This window comes from Nasonia vitripennis (genome assembly GCF_009193385.2).
Source record: "Nasonia vitripennis strain AsymCx chromosome 2 unlocalized genomic scaffold, Nvit_psr_1.1 chr2_random0010, whole genome shotgun sequence".
NCBI lineage: Eukaryota > Metazoa > Arthropoda > Insecta > Hymenoptera > Pteromalidae > Nasonia > Nasonia vitripennis.
This window is the reverse complement of record NW_022279617.1, coordinates 1,472,409-1,494,615: the sequence shown is the minus strand read 5'-3', so window position 1 is coordinate 1,494,615 and position 22,207 is coordinate 1,472,409. Positions and strand designations below refer to the sequence as shown.

Here is a 22,207-nt window from a genome sequence, read left to right as displayed (position 1 = left end):
TATAAGAACCATAATAATATAATTTGTCGAATACAGCCGTGGCGCCGAGCTATAGTGATTGCCTCCGGATCTAAAGGTTCTGGGTTCAAATCCAACCCAGGGTGAGTTTTTTCCATTAAAAATAATACTTTACATAAATTCATTAATTTTTAGATCACTTTTAAGGGTCTTAGTCACCTGATAAAAAATGATGAAAAAACTCACCCTGATACGCTGCATACCGAATAGGGCCCTCTGCGCTGTACCAGACGGTGTGGGCAGCATTGGCACAGTACCGATGCAGTATCGGCTGAAAATGGCAAAAATATGGTATTTTAATTTTTTTGTGTACCTTAGCCAACGTCGGACCGGACGTAAATTTTTTTGCGGGAATGCGTCACTCTTAGTTACATGAGAAATCGAGAAATCGATTAAAACGGATTAGGATTGAAATGGATGCGGATTAAAATGGATTCGGATTGAAACGGATTTAAAAGCATTGCATGATCATTTAAAAAGATGATTGAAACAGATTTAAAACATTAAGAATTTTAATAATGTACAGGGTTAAAACGGATTTAAACGTTTGAAAATGATTTAAACGGATTTGGCAATTTTGAAAAATTTTAAACCGATTTCGGATTAAAACTATTTGTTCATTTTTTTTCACGTTTCAAACCGTTTCATCATTTTTTTTAACTAGGGGCCGCGTCTATGCTGCATAGGGTGATTGATGGCGAGGTCCAGGTGGTGCGCTCCGTAGATTTTGGTGTCTAGGTGTAAATAATATTCGAGGGTGGCGTCTAGTTCTATAGAGTGGGCAATGACCATGTCCAGTTAGTGCGCATCGAAATGTATAAGGTGGTCGATGACGAGGTCCAGGTGGTGAGCTCTATAGTTTTTGGTATCTAGGTATAAAAATAGTATTGGTTACATACTTAGACTCTAAATACTACAGATCGCACCACCTTGACATCGTCATCAGCTACCTTATACACCTAGACGCCGTCTTCGAATAGTATTTGCCCATCCACAATTTGGTTTTATTATATACTAGCAATATCCAGCGCACTTTGCGCGCTTAAAAAAAACACTCAAACGTTAACATTTTCCACACTCTATATGATATATGTATAGATCTGGTTAATTTTGTATTCTTTTTAAAAATCATGTATCATCCAATACAATGTAGGTTACGTGCTCTTTAATTTTTGAGGTTAGATATTTGATATTTATTTTATGGCATATAATTAATTGTTACAAACCCAATCTCAAAATTTAATAGAAGCTAAATACGATTTGTATCTTATTAAACTCAAATTCAAATATTAAATTTTAAATCTTGGTACCATCTTAACCGAATATATACATCTGTCGACCAATTACGTTCAAAGCTAACTTCATTTATACCTGATCAAAAATCGTAATACGTTTATTATAAGGGCCTGATCAGGTACCTGAAGTAATATTCTCGGCCCGGATCAGGTAACCTGATAAGGGCCTTATGGTATTTGTAATACGGCAATTATACAGGACCTTATAAGACACCGGAATCAAGCTGATTTTCTGATGTTCGGATCTAGACCGGATCTGGACTATATCCGGTACTCAATTAAACATTTTTTTCCGGTTTTTGGTAGATATTTCCGGCCTTTAGCAGTGCCAGGTCCAATAGCCTGAAGTCATTGAATCCGACCTTTAAAATTGCTGAATGTTATATGACATAAATTATTAATTTATTAAACATATTGATATTGACATTTTTTTTATATTTATTTTAAATACATATTAATTGTACATAGTATTACTTATTCATCATTCAAAATAAAAGAAACAATAGTTAAAAATTATTGTTCCACTCCATCATCTGCGACGAGGCGACTCGTCGTGCACCGTGTCCTTCGGCGTGCTAGTTGTGTGTGCGCGATTTGTTTCGAACTCGTGTTTTCCTTTTGTTTCTGTGCGAGTGTCTTTGTGAGGAGTCCAAGAAGCCGGAGGAACGAGAAGCTACGACGAGGATTCAAGGAATCAGCGAGTTCGAGAAGAAGCACTTTGAGTGCGAGAGAGTTCGCGGAATCTCTGTAACTCTGGCTACGTCCAGAGAATTCGTCGAAACCTGTAGCGTGTGTGAGCGGGAAAGCGCGTTGAGCGTCGTAGGAGAGCGGGGACTCGAGCCGTCGGAGGTAGGGGCCGCATCGACGGCCACTAGCCTGATTTCAGGCTATTTGGGGTGCGAGTAGAGTGCGGTAGTGGAGGTCTGGCCGATTCGCGAGCGCTGATTGGCGGGGCCGAAGCTGAGATAGCCCGCATCGCTGCGGTGGCCAACGCGACGCGCCATTTCTTGTCTGACCGTTGCCCGAGACGTACGTATCAGAGTGACAGTCACACGAGCTTTCATTGTGCATTACGAATTCGAGGTCGTTGAAATCGTGAGTGTTTCAGGAGAGCGCGTTCACGTGTGCGAGAGGAGTAGAGAAAGAGAGAGCGCCGCGGGGCTCAATTCGAGAAATCGCGCGCGCGCGATTGGCCGAGGGAAGGGGAGGGCCGGCCGACGAGCAGGCCGCGAGAGAGAGAGAGAGAGAGAGAGATATAAGATCTCATATAATATTTTCACGCGGGTAAGCTTTATGAGCTCTCATTTTCATTGCTTCTTGCTTTACTAAGGCTGTCTTAAAGCCATGCGTAAATATAATTATAAAATTTCGAGTGGTTTGATAAATATATGATTAAAAAATAATCTCGAGTAGTGCAAGAAACTCGAGTAACTGAAAAGATTCGAATAACCCGAAAAATTTGAGTAGCTCGGAAAATTCGAGTAGTTCGAAATATTCGAGTAACTTGACTCGACTCGGTACTCGACTCGAGCTCGTCGAGTGGAGACCAAGAAGAAGGCTCTTCTCCTGGACTAAGGCACTTTATTTGTCTCTCTCTCTCTAGCGCGTCTGGCATGTACTGTGGTCAGAACGGAACTGAGCGGCGTCGTCGGCGCTCGCTCGCAGCTAGCGCTGTTCTCTCTCTCCCCGCGGTCGGACGTACCACCTTCTATCGGTGGGGTACCTACAGTACTCCCCCCGAAAAGGAAAAAAAATGAGTAGATTTTTTTTTTCAATAACTGAGTGATTAAATGAATCACGAGATAGTTGTGATTACGACGATACGAACATGTCTTTTTAGATTCTGTCAGCGGCTAGAGAGTAGTTTACATTAGATGAATACAGAGATTTCTTGGTAGTATATTAGAGTCGCTTAGCGCTTACAAATAATAATTAAGTTTTCTGAACGTTGTAAAATAACTCCATCTGATTCCAAAGCTCTTTGCGTTGATGCTAAAGCGACGAACTTACAGTTAATGAATCTTAAACTTAATTTAGCACAACCAAAGATTACGTCTTTTAATGAAGCTAGATTGATTGCACGGGTTCTTTTTTTACCTCGTGCGTTGTTGACTACTACATCAAGTTTGATTTTATTGACTAGCTTGGCTAACGTGGTTTCGATAGCCTGATTGTAGTTAATTTTAAGAGAAACTAAAAATGATAACCTATGTAACGGAAGCGAATACTCGAATTCTAATCCGACGATGTTCAACTCGGTTAGATTGGACGCGTTATCAATAATTGGAGGAATCCAATTATTAAAAAAATCATTATTTTCTAGGTTTAAAGCTCTTAGTGAGGTAGCTTGATTCAGCACCATGTTGGGAATTAAGTGAGTGCGGAATTCTTTTATGCTTGAATAATCGAATTGCAATTCTTCTATACAATTATTACTAGAAAATGCTGCTATGAGCAGGTCAACTGAGTTTTTGTTAGGCACTGCGCCCCCCGCAAAGGAGTTGAGTCTTCTCGGTGTGGGATTGCGTGACTGGATTGAATTCGCGTTCGTTTTTCGTTCCAATATGTTTGGGACGAACTTTGTGCGTTTTGGCACTGGTTCCGCAGACGGAACAGTTTTACTAGGTTGATTCTTGCTACGTCTTAAGATATTCGGAGCAAATCCAACGCGTTTGGGTGCAGGTGGTTGAGGAACAGGAAGCGGTTGATCCGGAGGATCGATGATAGGAGGAGAAGGAGGTGCAGGTGGTGCAGGTTGAATGTCATCTGCTGGAAGCTGCGTGCGTTTGGATGTCTCTGATGCTCGTTGAGCACTGTTGTCCTTTATGGTTTTGGGAATCTTGATCAGTTCAGATCTAGCATTTTCCTTAGTGCCATCAGGATCCTCTTGAAGAATGAATGCAGGTTTTAGACGTTGTAGTGATACAGTCTTCTGCATTCCATTTACGTCTATGTTGAAGGTCTGGTTCTCCATGTTGCGAGAGATGACCTTGTGAGGGCCAGTGTATGGCCGTGTCAATGCTGGTTTGATCGGCTTTTCTTGCATCCAGACGTGAGTGCAAGTCTTCATGTCCTGATGCAGGAATGGCTTGGTTGCCGTTTTGTGATTAACTGGGACTGGTCTCAGTTGCTGCATTACGTCGCGAAATTCATTGTAGAATGTGCGAACGTTGGGTTCTTCGTTGGTGAACGGAGAGAAGTCTCCGGGAATTCTCATTGTCTTGCCGAAAACCAGGTCAGCTGGACTAGCATCCGTCTCTAAACGAATGCGTGAGCGTAGTCCGAGCATGACTGTCGACAGTAAACGAACCCATTCTTGATTATCTCCATGGCACATGAGGGCTGTCTTGATGTCCCGGTGGAGGCGCTCCACCATGCCATTGGAAGCAGGATGATATGCAGTAGTGCGAATCCTGTTGATTCCTAGAATTGACAGTAGCTCAGTGAAGAGCCTGGATTCGAATTGCGCACCCTGATCTGTGGTGATCGTCGTTGGTGCACCGTTGCGGCAAATCCAGTGGTCGTAAAATGCACGAACCACAGTTGCTGCAGTTGTGTCTGCAATTGGAATCGCCTCCGGCCATCTCGTGTAGCGATCGATGATAGTGAGGAGATGTGTAAGCGTGACTACTTGCGAATCGTCCTACCAGGTCCAAGTGGACGTGGTCGAATCTTGCGTCTGGAGCTATGAAGTGTTTTGGCAAAAACTTGTTGTGTTTTGTCATCTTGGATTGTTGATAAACTGTGCACGTTTTGCACCAGTTAGCTATGTCGCGACTCCTGTTAGGCCACACGTACTGCTGGTGGATGAGTCGAACTGTCACTTTTGTTCCAGGATGCGACGGTAAGTGGAAGTTAAAAACTTCCTTTTTCAACTTCTTCGGAATGTAAGGACGAATGACATCTTCGTGAATGTCGCAGTAAAATTCTGCGTGACCGGAGCCCCATGTGAGCTTACGAAGCTTTAGCGGGTGATTCGCGTTTTCGAGGATTTCCTTGAGTTGAACGTCATTGTTCCTGGCTAAGTTGCTTGGTGTCGAATATAGTTGGCAGCTTGAATGCGCTGATGTTCGCGAGAACTTTTTTTATCTGTGGATCAGCAAAAAGTTCCGGATCGCTCCAGTTGAAAATTGTAGGGGAGGTGAAAGCTTTGATTCGGGACAGCGCGTCCGCAACATCATTCTCCTCTCCTGGGAGGTAGTAGATCTCCGTGTTGTACTGGGCGATGTATGACAACCTGCGTGAGCGAATGGCAGGTATTTTGTCGTGGTTTTGTTGTAGAGCATAGATCAACGGTTTGTGATCTGTATAAGTCTTGAACTCTACACCTTCGAGGTAATGATGAAAATACCTGATGGCTTCATAGATCGCTGTAAGCTCTCTGTCGTAGGTGGCATATTTCATCTGCGCAGGTGAAAATTTCTGCGAGAAAAATGCCAGAGGTTGCCAGGAGTCGCCCGAGCGCTGCTCGAGGGCTGCCCCCATGGCAGTGTCAGATGCATCCGAAATGAGACGCAGTTCTGCATTTTCACTGGGAAAAGCCGTAAATGTAAGGCTGACGAGGTCGTCTTTGCACTTTTGGAATGCTGCCTCAGCTTCTTTGGTCCATGGGACAGGACGTTTATCTTTTTTCTTGGTACCTTTGAGAAACTCGTTCAGGTGACGTTGAGTTTCTGCTGAGTGCGCAAGAAGTCGCTTGTAACTATTGACTAGGCCTAAAAATCTGCGAAGCTCTTCTATCGTCTTCGGCAGGGGAAAGTCGTTGACTGTTTTGACCTTCTCTGGGTTTGGTTTGAACTCATTTGGTGTGATGAGATGGCCTAGGAAAATGAGCTCTGAGACGCCGAGACAGCATTTCTCTAAATGGACTTGCAGCTCGTGCTCGTTGAGACGACTAAGCACTGTTTCCAGGTGCTTTCTGTGCTCTTCTTCCGATGTTGAAGCGATTAAAATGTCGTCTAATCGAGATCTCCAAGCGCTGAGTTGATGTAGCGCTGGAACGTCTGTGACGCGTTGCGGAGGCCAAACGTCATGACTGGGAACTCGTAGAGTCAAAAGGGCGTAATGACTGCCGTCTTTGGAATGTCTTCTGATGAACGGGTATCTGATGATACGCCTGACGCAGATCCAGAGCCGAAAAAATGTTTTTGCCGTGTAAAAATGCCATGCAGTCGTGCATGTGTGGCACTGGATAGAGATCGTGTACCGTAACAGTGTTAATTTTGCCGTAGTCGCCGCACGGCCGTACGTTGTCGTCTTTCTTCGGTACCATTTGCAGCGGGCTTGCCCAGCTGCTGTCTGATGGGCGGCAGATGCCCTGCTCGACCATCCTGCGAAATTCTGCTTTCGCTATCTTGAGCTTTTCTGGCTTGAGACGCCGTGCTCGCTGTGCGATTGGAGGTCCCGTCGTTAAGATATGGTGAAATACTTCCTTCCGTGCCACGTTTATTGGTCGATCTAAATTGATCAGGGCCAAAAATTTTCGGGAACTTGTTGATTATATTGGCGTATTTGTGGCTTGGTGCCAGAAACGAAATTTGCATAGGGCGCGCTGACTTAATAAACGCAGGCGTATGCGTAAATTGATTACCATCTACCAGCCTTTTGTTTTTGAGGTCTGGTAGCAGATGGTAATGTGTGAGGAAATCAGCTCCGATGATTGAATGCGTTACATCTGCGATTGTGAAGTTCCATGTAAGTCTGTAGGGCAATCCGACGTCAAGTTCACGTAGTACGGTACCGTAGACGTTGATAGTGGGGCCATTGACTGCGTAGAGCTTGAGGTCAATTGGCTTACCTTGCCAGTTGGTTGGCTTTGGTACCACCAAAATATTCGCACCTGTATCTATTAAGAACAGGTCGGTTGAGAGAATGTCTCTCGTGGCTGTCAGGCTCGTTAACAGCAGGATGCTTTAGTTTTCCGGCGTTTTAGAGTCTGCCGGATCTCTCACCCTGTAGTCTTGTCCAGGACCACGTTTCTAGGTACAGGGAAGCTGGCAGTTGCGAGCTTTTTTGCCATGCTTGTTGTGGAAAAAGCATAAGCCGTTGGTACGTGACCTGGATTTAGATCTATTCGGTGTGGTACCGCGCTTATTGTTCGCGTTGTTGCGAGAGTTGTTTCGCCAATTGGGTCATGAGCGACCATTTGGTTGTGTGTTCGGCGTTTTTTTTTGATTGCCGCAATGAGCTCGTCCAGCCTTTCCATGGTGTCTCTGATTGAAGTATCCGGCTGGTTGCCGAATTCCATGGCATTGATATTGTGAGATTGTTGTAGCACCTGATATGCCATATCTACGCTCTTGATAAGCTCTGATTCTTCCTTTTAGTTCCATACCATCAGGCAAACCTGAGATAGTAATCTGTTTTTCCAGAGCTGGATGACTGTGTATCTTGGCACTCGGTTTTGTGCCAAGCTAATCATCTCTGCGAGAAAATCTGATGGTCGTTTTGCACCGATTTCAAGGCCTTTGAAGAGCCTGTCACCTGTTGCTCTGGAGTCTCAGCGTATTTATCGGTGAGAATTTTCTTCAGTTGCAGGTACTTTTGTCCTCTGACGAGAGTGTTCATTTTGTACTGGATCTCGTGGTGAATGTCTGGGCTGAGGTACCTGCCGACAAAGTTGAATCTTACTTCGTCTTCCGTGATATTGTTTGTTGAGAATAGATCCTCTAGTTGCCTAAACCAGCCTTGCGGGTTGTGTTTATAGAACGACCAAAATAGCAAGTGCCTGGTGCTTGCTGCCGCAAATGCGTTGTACTATTGACCATATACTGGATTTCCCTGTGTTGGGAAACCTACTCCCATGTTTGGCTGTGTGCCTGGGAATGGAACTGGTGCGTATGGCGGCATGTAAGGCTGCTGAGGAAGAAATCCGGTCGATTGAGCGCTTCCGCATGCTCCTTGTGTCCAGCAAGTAGTGTTTGCTGTAGTGAAGTTTGACAGATTCGCTGTCGTCGTGAACTGAGGTGAACTCGAGGTTGTGGGTACACCCTTGTCTTTACCGGATGAGGCTTGTTGGTGCGCGAACAAGGTGGCGAAGCATTTATTCATGTAATCCTTCATTTCTTCTATGCCACTCTTTACCTTGTGCTCGACAGATTCCATGATCTTCTCCTGGACTAAGGCACTTTATTTGTCTCTCTCTCTCTCTCTCTCTCTCTCTCTCTCTCTCTCTCTCTCTCTCTCTCTCTCTCTCTCTCTAGCGCGTCTGACATGTCCTGTGATTAGAACGGAACTGAGCGGCGGCGTAGGCGCTCGCTCGCAGCTAGCGCTGTTCTCTCTCTCCCCGCGGTCGGACGTACCGCCACCTATCGGCGGGGTACCTACATACACGGGCTGTCTGGCGTACCGCAACCTTATATTCTTTGAAATGAAGTTTTCTAACCTCTACAAAATATTCAAACATTTATATCTTATTGAAATACGTTGTTTTATCAGGCGAATTAATGTTACTTTCAAAGATATTAAAAGAACTTTTATTTAAAAAATGTTTCGTAAAAAATGAACGATCCGTTATCATTATATAGCTGACCAAAATTTTGTATTGTGTTTTTCTTTTCAATATTTTTTTCTTCTCCCGACTTCCGTTCTTATCCTCGAAACTTCCGTGGCGCGAAAAATCAAATCAAATTAGAAATAAAATGTATATATAATAAAACAACGCATTCGGTGCATAGTATTTATTAAAATGAGTCCAGTATTGCTACTCGGGGGTTTTAGGGGTCGCTGAACGCGAATATCGCGATGGCAACAGCCTCCGAGGTATCTGGTGCCCAGGGTGGACAGTATCAACGTCGTCTTCAAGAGTTTCAGGGGAATTTGTAGCATAATCAGTCGAAACTCGTTACTAGGTGGTTTTTGGGGTCGCGGAACACGAATATCGCGACTTTAACGGCCTCCAAGGTACCTGGTGCCCATGGTGGACAGTATGAACATCGTCTCCAAGAGTTTTATGCGAATTTGTAGCATAATTAGTCGAATCTCGGTACTGAAGGGTTTAGGAGGTCACTTATCACTTCGTAGTTTATGAGGTATGTGTGGATATCGATTGTAGGTATTGCTGTGGAGATAGAGTCTAGCGTGTACATCTATTTATTTTACAAATCTTATTTGACGGTTGCTTTTGAACTAAAACTAATACTCACTATTTCAACAACAGTTTGATGATTCTCTTTTAAGTTAGTGAGGTGTAATGTAATATATCCATCGAGAGGATAGTTTTTACTATAATTATTGATTACCCTTAAAAATTCGTGATTCTTTATAATAAAACCTTTCTTAAAAGGTAAAAGGTAGGCAAGTATAAACTGGTTTTTATTTACTATTAATTTTTTATTTGATGATTATATAATTCATTCAAATAATTATTTATAGAAGTGACAAACTATGGTAAAAAAATATATGAAATCAATAGTTAAATGGCAATTACGTATTTGGAATAAATTTATCAAATTATTCTTTAATACGATTTATAATTTCATTGTTTTCCTAACGTCATTGTTAATTTACGGGCGGTATTCTACACTACTATAAACATACTTGATAAACCCATCGGTTGATAGTTCCTAATGTGAATTGTTTGATTTGATAAAAATTAATAACATTGTCAAATAAACTTATAACATCTTTCAAATTTAGTGAAACACAACATCATTAATAATAAAGCAGATATTGAAAAATGAAAAATTATCATTGAAAAATTATTCTTTTTATCTCACCGTAAAATTATTAAGCGACGGGTTTATCAAGTATGTTTATAGTAGTGTAGAATACCGCCCGTAAATTAACAATGACGTTAGGAAAACAATGAAATTATAAATCGTATTAAAGAATAATTTGATAAATGTATTCCAAATACGTAATTGCTATTTAACTATTGATTTTATATACTTTTTTACCATAGTTTGTCACTTATATAAATAATTATTTGAATGAATTATATCATCATCAAATAAAAAATTAATAGTGAATAAAAATTAGTTTACTTGCCTACCTTTTACCTTTTAAGAAAGGTTTTATTTTAAAGATAAGTGAGACTGCTGCTCTGTATGTATTCAGAGTACCGAATGACACACTCTCGCGATAACTTCTTGATAAAAATCTAATCAAACCCTCTCTGTTCGGTGCGACAAAATCAATCTGGTTCTCAGATGAAAATGATTATTATATTGTGAATGCGTCTAGCCCAGCTACTCCAGGTTCAGGTGTCCAAGAGAAGAAATCTCTACATTTTGTATTAGTCCCGCTAGCGAATAGATCTACGTTTGGTTTACCAAAGGTATCCACAATTTTTTCGAAAACCTTGTCGTTGAGCTCCTATTCAATATCATTGTTGACTAACCTAGATAGCCTATCCGCTTCTGAATTTTCTGACTACGAAATGTACGAGGCGAAAAGAAAAATGGTTCTTTTTTCCGCCCATTGCCAAATTTATTTAGACAGGTTATTATACGACTTGTAACGGGCGCCCCCGGTCTTGTTCACATATGCGATAGCTGTTGTGTTGTCCACTGTCAATAAAATCTGACAATTCTCCAAATGACATGCTAAAGTCTTTAAAGCTAGTTTCACTGCAAGAAACTCTTTGTAATTTATATGAAAAGACTTTTGGCGATCGCTCCAAAAACCGTGAGCCTCTTCCGACCCTGTCATGGCGCCCCAACCTGTGTTAGACGCATCTGTAAATAATTCCATTGCAAAATCAAACGTTTTAAAACTATTTTGGGCCACAGGAATCTTCTTGACCCACCAAGCTAAATCTGGCAGGATGGACCTTGGAATTAACATCCTCTCAACATACATAAATTCGTTACAAATTAAAGCTAACGTGTTTTCCCTCTCTAACACCTTCGTACACAAAACTCCGTACTTCACGGCAGGGCAGACCGCCACTAATCTACCTATTACTTTAGCAAAGTCTAAGATTGAACACGATCGTTTTTTTATTACGCCTTTTACAAAGTCCAATAAAGCCTTCTTTCTATTAGGGGGTGGTCCGAGAACGTATTGGGAAAAGTCTATAATAAAACCTAAAAACTCACATCTAGTTACTGGTACGAAGCAAGATTTACGCTCATTTACGATAAAACCTAATGAAACGAGCAGCTTCATGGTGACATTCAAATTTCTTTTACAGCTTACTGAATCACTCCCGATACAGAAATCGTCTAGATAAACTACTAACAAACATTTTGTCCTAACCGAGGATTGAACCCCGGTCTTCAACTTCATAATCCATTATCTTACTGCCTGAGCTATTTTGCTGTAGTAAGCCTTAAAATTCTATGCTACTTTTACCTAAACATATGTTAGATTTATAACTTTGTAAAGTTTACACGTATACTTCAAGATGAAATTTGAAAAGTTCTAAAATATTTTTATATATTAAGTTAACATTGATATTCAAAATCTAAATTTGTACTACTAAATAATATATATTATTTAGTATAGAAGAATCACTATAATTTATAAGGATTAAAAAACAAAAAAAACCTATGTTTACATGATAAATTAATTTTTTTTATTATGTAATAAAATTGTTTTCCTTATCAAATAACTAGAGATAGTCTATACACGTAAATGATATATTACTAAGAATTATATATGATCTGCAAATTATCATTATTAGGACAAGTAAAAATGACTCTGTGAGTAAGATAATGGATTGTAAAGTTGAGGACCAGGGTTCAAGTCTCGGTTAGGGCAAAGTTATTTTTCACTATTTTGCGGTCAATTTGTTTGAAATAGCATCAACAAATATATATTTTTCATAATTGTTTAGTAAAAACAAAATAATTTATTTCAATTAAAACAAATACAAATACAATTTTATGAGTGATTTATGACGTGATTTTTAACGTGATTTATCACGTGAAAAATCACGCCAAATAGTTAAGTAATAAATCACGTGAGAATTGAAGTGATTTATTACGTGATTGATCGTGTGATAAATCACGTGATTTTTCTCGCCAAGGTCAATTATTGCTCCCTTCTTCAATAAATGGCTAATCGAACTTTCTAAAGCTCTGATCTCCTTCAGCGATATTTCCTTCTGCTCTGGAGGTCTAACTTGTAATAACTCTGTATAAAATTCAATTTTAAATTCCGTTACGCAACCTAGTATAAATCTATCAGAAGTAAAATTCTTCCACGATTTCGCAAACAACCTGAGACAACCTACTACTGTACCTACATTATTTAGTTTCGCTGATCCTGGTTCCTGAATCGGTACTGTCCTTGGTACGATGTTCTCTGGTTGAAGGGCTGATTGCTCCTGAAGGGCTGATAGTTGCTCCTGAAGCCTACTCGTCCCCTGCCTCGGAACGAATTGAAGCCTTATTGACGGCCTGTGTTGAATTGGGACGGCTTCCTTCCCTGCAGGCTGAACGAGTTTAAATGCTGCTGATTTGTGAAGGGAGCTCGAGGGTTCTGATTAGGCTACTTTCCCAGAACGTTGGCCACGCTTTCCAAGGTCCTTGTTTCCCTAACCTTCTCGCCTAGCTTCTCTCCAAAGAGTAATTTGTCAGGCTTGGCCTCCTCAGGCATATAGGCTCTTGTTTGCTTATCCACGCCTGCTAGGATAAGGACCCTTCTAGACTTTGTCTGACTATTCATAAGCTCTGCGATAAGCTTTGCAGCATCCTTCAACTTCTATAGAAAATCTATTTTATCTACATCCTCCTTCTCCTCTATAAAAGTTGACAACAAAGCTCCAATAACATTTAAGGCCGATCCGGCAAGCAATTGCCTCATGGACATCAGAGAGTCCCTCGTTTAGCATGAGCTTGCAACAAGGCAATCTCCGTATTCAAATTTAGAACCTCTATTCCGTGAAAGCAACCATATTTCTCTAGAAGGCTCTCCTTATCCTTTTTTGTCAAACCATTCTCAAACCAAAATTTCCACCTCTCCTGTACTGACGTGTGAAGTTTGATTTCCAAACCCTTAGATTATGTGGGATCGTCTCCCAAAACGGCTCTAATATCCTCGTCCAATGTCTTCTCTGCCAGATCACCGTCCTTTATTCCGGTTCTCTGTAAACAGAGATCGACCATCAGTCTCAAATAGAAAAAGGGATAGGTCGAAAATATGGCTCGAAAGCTTTATGTAAATAACTCGATCGATACGACAGAGAGGATCAGAAAAAGGGCAAACCTCGTGCGAGCGTCTGTTCACGTCATACCGTATACGTTTACGTCGCCCTCTGTAGGCGCATAACTCAAGCTTGTAAAATCTCCCAATACAGAGCGTTTCCGAGAAACGTCAAAATTCAACGGCATGCCTTACAAGAAAGAACCCGTGAGGGTAACATTTTCCATGTATGACTTTTCTTTCTAAATCAGAGCATTGGGGACATCACGCAAGCTGACTCGGAAGGAAAAAAAAAGAAAAAACAGGTTTCGATAAACAAGGATATGTCCTACGAGCATATCGAGATATAAGCTATAAACACCAGACCAAGTCGCTCGCTACTTGAGCCGAGATTCCAAGAAAGAAGAAAAGACACGCGTCCTACGAGCACGTATAGAGAACTTTTCACCCATGGCCAAATTGGCCAAAGAATACACCGCGCGAAAAAACTTCACATACCTTTGGAACCATCCTTCTCTTCATCCAAGGGGTAGTCCTGTCATCAAAATCGCCGGGTTCTGAGTCATACTCCAAGTCATCCGCTGGATAACCTCCACCCGACCGATTCGCTTGCATGTAATCCAGGAAATCCCTAACAAGGCTCATCTGCCTCTTTGCCGCCTTTCTATCTAAATTCTCCAACTTTCTCTTGCTCATGGTGACGATGAATCGCTTCTTCTTGTCACACAAGAAAAACACGTGTTGACCCTAGTGCACAACGAAAGAATATGAGAGCTAGAACGGCGAGTCAGAGCGGGAGCGCTCTCTCCCCGAGTTTCTTTAAGGACTCTAAACGTTGTTATATCTGGCGGATGAAATGATAACTACAAGTAATCTTGAGAACGAGGCGATTGAAATATAATTCTCGTTTAGGTTGTTATTCAACTCTGTAAATTTATCTATCGATTGTAAGGGAAATGCATACTGCGAATAGGTCCTCTTGAATGTATTATGTGACATGACATTTTCTTGCTCCATTAACGGACTTCTTTCAGTTAGCAAAACTTTCACTTGATCAAAATCATTGCCTATAGTTGTGATTTTATCGTCTAGTTCCTTCACTTTTCCATCGATGTGACTTTTTATTGAGAGGCATACTTCTGTAATACTAAGTTAGTGATTTTAATTTATAAAGTAATGTAAAAGTTATGCAGGTATAGATGATAGAACTTACTATTCATTTCATTTTCCACAATATGTTTAATGATATCATTGAGCACGCTGGGCATTGGCTCCGCAGAATTTTTCTCCACAGTTGTTTTTTCATTTAAATTATTTGTTGAATTGTCTTTATGGATAGTACTGAGAAAAGCTACGTTTCCACCATCAATATCCAATATCAGCTTAATTGTTGTCTGGAGTACCAGTGAAACTTTTGATTTGATCTCACATTCATTTTCAAATTCAATATTAGAATTAATTTTGATCTTTTTTTTTTGGTTCAGTTTCAAAACTGTTACCTGAAACGTTTGTGGGTTCATTTATTTGAGGAATATTTGTATCAGCTACAACCTTTACACATGCAATATCATTGTTTTCAGTTATTTTTACAAAAATAATCACTGCTGATTTTCTCAGACTGCACTCTTTTCCTTGTTCGAAATGCTCGAACTCTCCATTTATTGCATATTGACGCTCTAATGATTGCACTCATTTTGTCTAATAAAATGTTAAAAAATTACTTTTTACGTACAACCGAAATACGCATAGGTTACGCATGATCTATATCAGACACACGCTTGACTTCAGTAAGAGTGCAGGTACTGTTACGGCTCTATTCCGGAGCAGTTCTCCCTTCTTCCCTTTTCTTATGCTAATAAAGTTACCTGATAAGAGCCATACGTGTTATCGTATTACACATTGTTAAGGTGCATAAAGTTTTTCTATTCTATTCTTCTAACTCCCCTTGATCAGGGCCTTATGTTTCGCTCCGGAACCGGATTGTAATTTCTGATCGGGTAGGCTTCACAACATCCGGTCATTACTTTTCCGAGTCAAAAGTAAATCCAATTTACCTTAGTTTTAATTAGGCCCTGATCAGGCTCGCCTGAATGAAACTTCAGGCGCTACATCAGGCATAAGACCCCGCAAAGATCCAGTCCTGCTCCGGATTTTCGTTTAAAAAATTCTTTTCTAATCAGTTCCGCATAGTTGCCGGAACACTCCCTTAATGCTGAAAGTTTTCTGTATCACGTATTATTGCCATAGCGTTGCAGGAGCATGTCTTTAAAAAATGCAACATAACCTGTGCAATATAAAATACTTACGTCTCACACTGTACAAAGATTAAGTAGTACGAAGAAACATCTTAAAGTCGACTAATTTTTATATATGTTTGAAAGGTAAAATTGTTACTTTAAATTATGAAATATTTTATCTTTCTTTCTTATTGTCATAATTTGATTGATAAGTATTTTATTTGTTTTAGATTCACGTATGCATGTGTATTCGAGCAAAAAGGTCATGGAGGATGAGATGTTAAGTATGTAAAATAATTGGGCCTCAATACACTGTAATAAATATATTCGTAATATTTTTACTCTGGGAGTAGTAAACAAATCCGACCTGCTCCCAGAGAAGTAAAATTACAACAACAAAAAAATTGGTAAATTTACAACACAAGCTGATAAAATTACTTCTTAGAAAGTAGTTATTTCACTAACTTTTGTTGTAATTTTGCTGCTCATAGAGTACGTCGGATGCGTTTACTACTCCCAGAGTAGTAATATTACGAATATATTTTTTATAGTGTAATGCCTACGATTGGGAAGGTCATAGGCATAAAAGACTAATATTAAACAATTTAATTTTTTTAATTTTACTATTTTTAATTTTACTGTAAAAACTGATTGTTTAAGGTTCATTTTTTCAAATTAAAAGATAATTGTGTTAGCTAAATGTTGGTGTTAAAAGTTTTTGATCCAATTTGTTCATACAAAATCAATAACTTTCATTTTACCCCATATAAAAGAGACCGCGTGATAATCCGACTGTCCACATAATCATAGACATATAACACTACACATACGCAACAACAAGGACAAAATTGAGCTATATTCATCAGTTTTACAAACAAGTTATTTGAAATCTAAGCCTTATCTGGTCACAGGGATATTATTACTAAAATGAAAAGGATAAAAATGACGTAGAAGTGGTAGTTTAAAAATGAACTGTTTGTACTTTTGCTCAGATACTCAAAATACATTTTTTAAAGTCAATTTGTGGTAAATATCGTTCCTTTGCTGAGTACTGAGTAAAAACTCAATGTCAGAGTTTTTGCATTTTGGAATTACAGTCTTTGAGGAACGAATAAGAGCAGCCGACTCTTTTTTTAGTAAGTTTTCTGTGTTTAGTACAAAAATACATTTCGCTCTAGATTATGGTCAACTTTAGAAGTTGATATAATGAGTTCACATACAATTTACAGTGATTGTTATTCAAAAATTGACTGAAAATACTGAACTCCCATATACCACCAATTTAAACAGAGACTTTGTTGACGCCATGTTTCTTAATTCCCTAAGCTGCCGCTAGTATCGCATTGCAACTTTAATCTCCCAATAGTGCGCATGCGCGGCATCAGCTGCAGAGCGCATGTTTGCTAATACACACAGAGCAGGCTTCTTATAGATAAATTTGGTTGGGCAGTGGTTGGACAACGCCGTGGGCCAATCGTTGGTGAATAGGCCATCGTAGTTGGTTTATTTTCTACCAGGGTACAGGGCATTTTTTTCTCATTAACGTTTCAATTAAATGCATGTAAAACATGTGCCTTTATGGACTAACAAAGTAACACACACACACACACACACGCACACACATAGACACATAGGCATGATCGTTGATTGTAAAAAAGCTGCTTTCTTGCCAAGACATCGATTAGAAATCATAGTTAAGCATACAAATACAAATATGATTATACGCCAAAAAATTCAGATGCAATAATGTGAATATTTGTATTTATTGAATTAAAAATTCGGAAACCCAATACAGAAGAAAATAGTGTCGCGATCGCCGCATTCTTCTCAAACTCACCTTCGTGGCGCTACCGCGCCACCTGATTTTATATTTGGTCCATTTTGTAAAAACCCTCCAAAACTCGCAAAAATAAAAAAATTAAATCTATTTTACGGCAAGAATGTTCTTTGAACATAAATCGTTCAGGTCATTAAACAAAAATTTTAATAGTCCCAAATTTCAATTAGTTTTTAGCAATAAAAGCGCTTAAAAAATGTCCGTCCGGATTTTATTTCATTTTATCGCCGACATCGCAACATTTTTTTTAACGATTTAAGGCATTCTTTTTTTGCTGTAAAATCATATTAACGCTGAATCGTACTTGATTGACTATAGTAGTGTACTCTACACAAATCTCTCTGACTGGCGTAATTTTTAAATTCTTCCAGTGGAAGTCGAGTTCCATAAGCTCAGCAAGCGAGAGATCAAGCACACAGAAAAGTACGCACAGCAAATTTCACAGATTGGCATTTTGAAGTTCCGAGAAGTTCTAGTCTTCGTGGTAGAAGTGTACAAAGTTCTAGTCTTTGCGGCAGAAGTGTGAAAAGTGCTAGTCTTCGCGGCAGAAGTGTGAAAAGTGCTATAGTTTTCGCGGTAAACGTGTGAAAAGTTCTTATAGTCTTCGCGGTAAACGTTAAGGAAAGTTCTTGTAGTCTTCGCGGCAAAAAACTGAAAAGTGCTAATCTTCGCGGCAAAAATATGAAACGTACTAGTTTTCGCGGGAGAAACGTGGAAAATGCTAGTCTTCGCGGTAAATAGTAAAATGATTTAGTTTTCACGGCAAACAACGAAATGTACTAGTTTTCAACGCGAGTTCTGAAATCTACTACTCTTCGTAGGGACCGACGATATGCGTATGTATAAGAGTGTCTGCACAACACCCATTGTGCTAAAGCAAATATCACTCTCTGTTCACACAAGTCACGTCAATAATGGTTGATATTAATATATCCGACCCAACCGGTGTGTTTCTCATTAGTAAATGTACGAAAAAACCTACCGAGTTCCTTATTAACTCGCTCAACGATGTTACTTTGTGGATGTCGGATGGATGAAAAAACTAAATCAATATTTTCTTCTCTTAATTTCTCGATCCACGCATTTGCAGTCAACTGTGAGCCGCGATCACATGAAATACGCTTCGGTTTTCCGTATAACAAAACATAATCATTAAAAATTTTCTTTATCGCTGTATTACAGGTTTGTCTACGAATCGGATATAAAACAACGAATTTTGAAAACGCGTCTATAGTTGCAAGTATATAATTCATACCGCCGCGCCCTGTCGAGAACGGATCATAGAAATCAATAGATAACAAATCATGCGGCGCTTCCGGAATTATCGACTCCATTGGCGCTGTACATGGTCGTGTGGAAATTTTATTTCTCTGACATGAGTCACAAAATGAAATAAGCTTTTGAGCTATATGTCTTAAATTTTTAATATAGAAATCTTCTTGTAACATACGAATGACTTTTTTCGCGCCTACATGGCCATAAGTCTCGTGTGTTTCGAGAATAAGTATTTTAATCAATTCTTTTGGAACCATAATTTTGTATTGATTTGCTTGATTCTTTTTATAAATTATATCATTTTCTAAATAAGTAGCATTAATACTCTGATTTTTTTTATCTGAATTTTTTGTAAATAATTGATTTAAATATTCGTCATCGTGTTGTAACTTTGACAAAAGTTTAAATTTAAACATAAAATCTTTCGTGAATTTATATCTTTTAAAGATTGCAATAATAATCTCTCCCGGTTTCTGTAGTTCTTTTGAATTAAAGTTAGGATGTCGACTTAACATCTCGGCTACAACGTTTTCTTTACCCGAAACGTGATCAATCACTAATTTATAATCTTGAGTACCCAAAATCCACCGACGGATTCGGCTGCCAACAAATTTGCATTTGAATAAGCATATTAAAGCTTTGTGATCCGTTTTTATATAAATTTTTGCGGCTCGTTAATAGGTACTTAATTTTTCTAAACTCCATACAACCGCGAGGAGTTCTTTCTCTGTTGTAAAGTATGTTCTTTCTGCTGCTTTGAGCGTTCTACTGATATATATATATATATATATATATATATATATTTATATATCAGTAGAACGCTCAAAGCAGGTATATAATAACCCGTTCATCCCCGTTATCGTCAATTTGCGATAATGCACCGGCGATTGCGAATTTCGACGCGTCACAACGAAGGATATAAGGTTTGGAAGGATCGGGATATGCAAGGCAAACGTCTTTTTTAAAGAGCTCTTTGACTCGTTTGAAAGCTTCTTGATGACTGTCCCCCCACTCCCAGGATTTTTGTTTTTCTTTTCTTAGTAGCTCTAATAACGGTACTAACTCATGCGCATGATTTTTTACGAATTTCGCGTAAAAATTTATGTTGCCTAAAAAGGCTTGTAACTGTTTTAGATTCTTAGGAATTGGATAGTTTTTTATCGCTTCAATTTTATTCTCTTGAGGTTTTATCCCCTTTGTTGATAGAATAAATCCTAAGAACCTAGTTTCATTTTTGAAAAATTCAGATTTTTTGAAACTTGAAGAGAAATTTCATTTCATTAAACTTTGAAATAACTCTTCTTAATGCCTCAGGTGATCTTTTTCACTTTTTGAGATACATAAGAAATCATCTACGAAATTTAATATGGAATCACCTAGATTTTTAGTTACGTGAAATATACCGCGTAATAAAGCAGCGCTGCATATTTTTGTACCGAAAGGGACTACTTCGAATTCATATAATCTTCCTTCGAACATAAGAGTTCCTCGATATTTTGAGGTGATTCTAGATCATCCTCAAACATCTCGTTTACGTTACGTGCGTCTATGCATAAACGAATTAAACCCGTCTTTTTTAAATACCGGTACAATCGGACTTATATAATTACTACTTGATCGTCGTATGATTTTCCAATCCAACATCCTCCCGATTTCTTCTCTGAGTTTACTTTTGATATTAGTTTCTACAGGATATGGACGGATGAAAAATGTTTCAGGAATTTTGCTTCCTTCCTAAGGAAGCCTTGTAATAGTACATTTTTGAGTTTGTGTAAAAACACGTAGGAAGTGTGTTTTGATGCATTTTTAGTCGAAAAATAGTGTTTTTAGAAAATGTCCGTACGGATGTGTGTGTGTGTGTGTGCGTTCGTTCGTAGACATCTGTATCTCAGCTTCTACTCAGTGGATTTTAATCCACCAACTCTAATTTTCTTCGTTTTTACTATAACATGATGGGAAAACAGTCCGTTTTACATTTTGTAGGCGCGTTTTTTTTATAGCGATTTTTTAGTTTTGAGAATCCAGTTTTTTACAATAAAGTTATTGAAAAAGTTTATAAAAGTAAATTGCTTAATATGCACATGAAAGAGAATAAAATTATCTATCTTTTTACCGCGGAGAATTCATATTATTGTTCGTCGTTCATTTATTATACACTATAAAGTGCAATTTTTTGAAACCGTTATAACTCGAAAAGTAAATGTCGAATCTTTCTAAAAAATTATATAATTATTGAAGGTAATTATAACTATATATCACTTTAATTTTAAGTCATTTTATGGAGCAGATCCGGAGAAAAATATCAAAAACTGAAGTCTTTTTTCTATGGGACGCGATAACTGGAGTAAAAAGGCAATAATCAAGTTCAAATTTTGGATTTAGTTAGCATTTTATAGCACTTTGATACCTATTTTTGGGTTGTTTATGAAACCAGTTATTTTCAAAGATATTAAGCTTCAAAATTTTATTTTCTCACCCTGTATACTATGAGTCGTTTTTTCTACGTGACGCGATAACTGGAGTAAAAAGGCAATAATCCATTTGAAATTTTGGATTAAGTTAGCATTATATAGCACCTTGATCCCTTTCCTTGGGTTGTTTATGAAACCAGTTAGTTTCAAAGATATTAAGCTTCAAAATTTTGTTTCTCACCCTGTATACTCTATATAACTGAAAACTGCATCGCTTCGATCTCAGCTTCTATTGAATGGATTTTAATCTATACCTAGGCTCGTTTTTTTCTATTTTTCTGTTTTACCAATTCATTAAAAACAAGATTTTCAGTTACGCATGTGTGTTTTTTCATGGCGATTTTTCGATCACTATTTTATTATTCATTTGAACCCTTTTTAGATTTTATTGTATGCACTTTGATGTTCATAGATTTTATCAGAATCTGAAATTTGTTAGTCTTCGTGGCAAAAACGTGAAATTCGTTAGTTTTCGTGGCGAAAATGTGAAGTCTCATATTCTTCGCGACAACTATTGAAATTTAATACTCTTCGTGGCAAAGACGTGAAATCTCATGGTTTTCGTGGCTGGAAATGAAATCTCGCAGTTAAAATTACAAATGAATATTCCACCATGGTAATAATATCAATTCAGGACATTATAGGAACATGTTACTGCAAAATAATAAATGGATAAGGGTCGACGACTTAAATGTAATAAAACAAAATTGGCCTAAGTACAGCAAAGATGCTTATCTTATTTTATTAGAAGAAATATAATTCATTAAATAATATGTATCTATCAACAATTGAGAAATGATTCTAAATAATCAAAAAAAAAAAGTGGATTAGGCTTTTTTGCATAATATTGTCCATTATATTACTTTTTTTTGTTCTATTACACTAAAAATATGTTATTAAATTGATGTAAATCGGGTGGAAAGTATCACTTTTCCACACTATTGGTTAATTAATTTAGAAAATATTATGCGATTGGGGATACCA

The 22,207-nt window shown here is 38.5% G+C and overlaps 1 protein-coding gene across 12 annotated transcripts in view; it reads left to right on the top strand.

Annotated features, from left to right (window-relative positions):
- Positions 1–22,207, top strand: part of LOC100115042 (SET and MYND domain-containing protein 4) — a 656,582-nt gene that overhangs the window by 515,717 nt on the left and 118,658 nt on the right. Inside the window, exon 2 of one of the 12 annotated variants that reach the window (XM_031925353.1) lies at positions 15,871–15,924. The exons of the other annotated variants lie outside the window; for them this stretch is intronic. The gene's annotated coding sequence lies outside the window, so the exon portion shown is untranslated. The remainder of the gene's footprint in view (positions 1–15,870; positions 15,925–22,207) is intronic. 12 annotated transcript variants of the gene reach the window in all.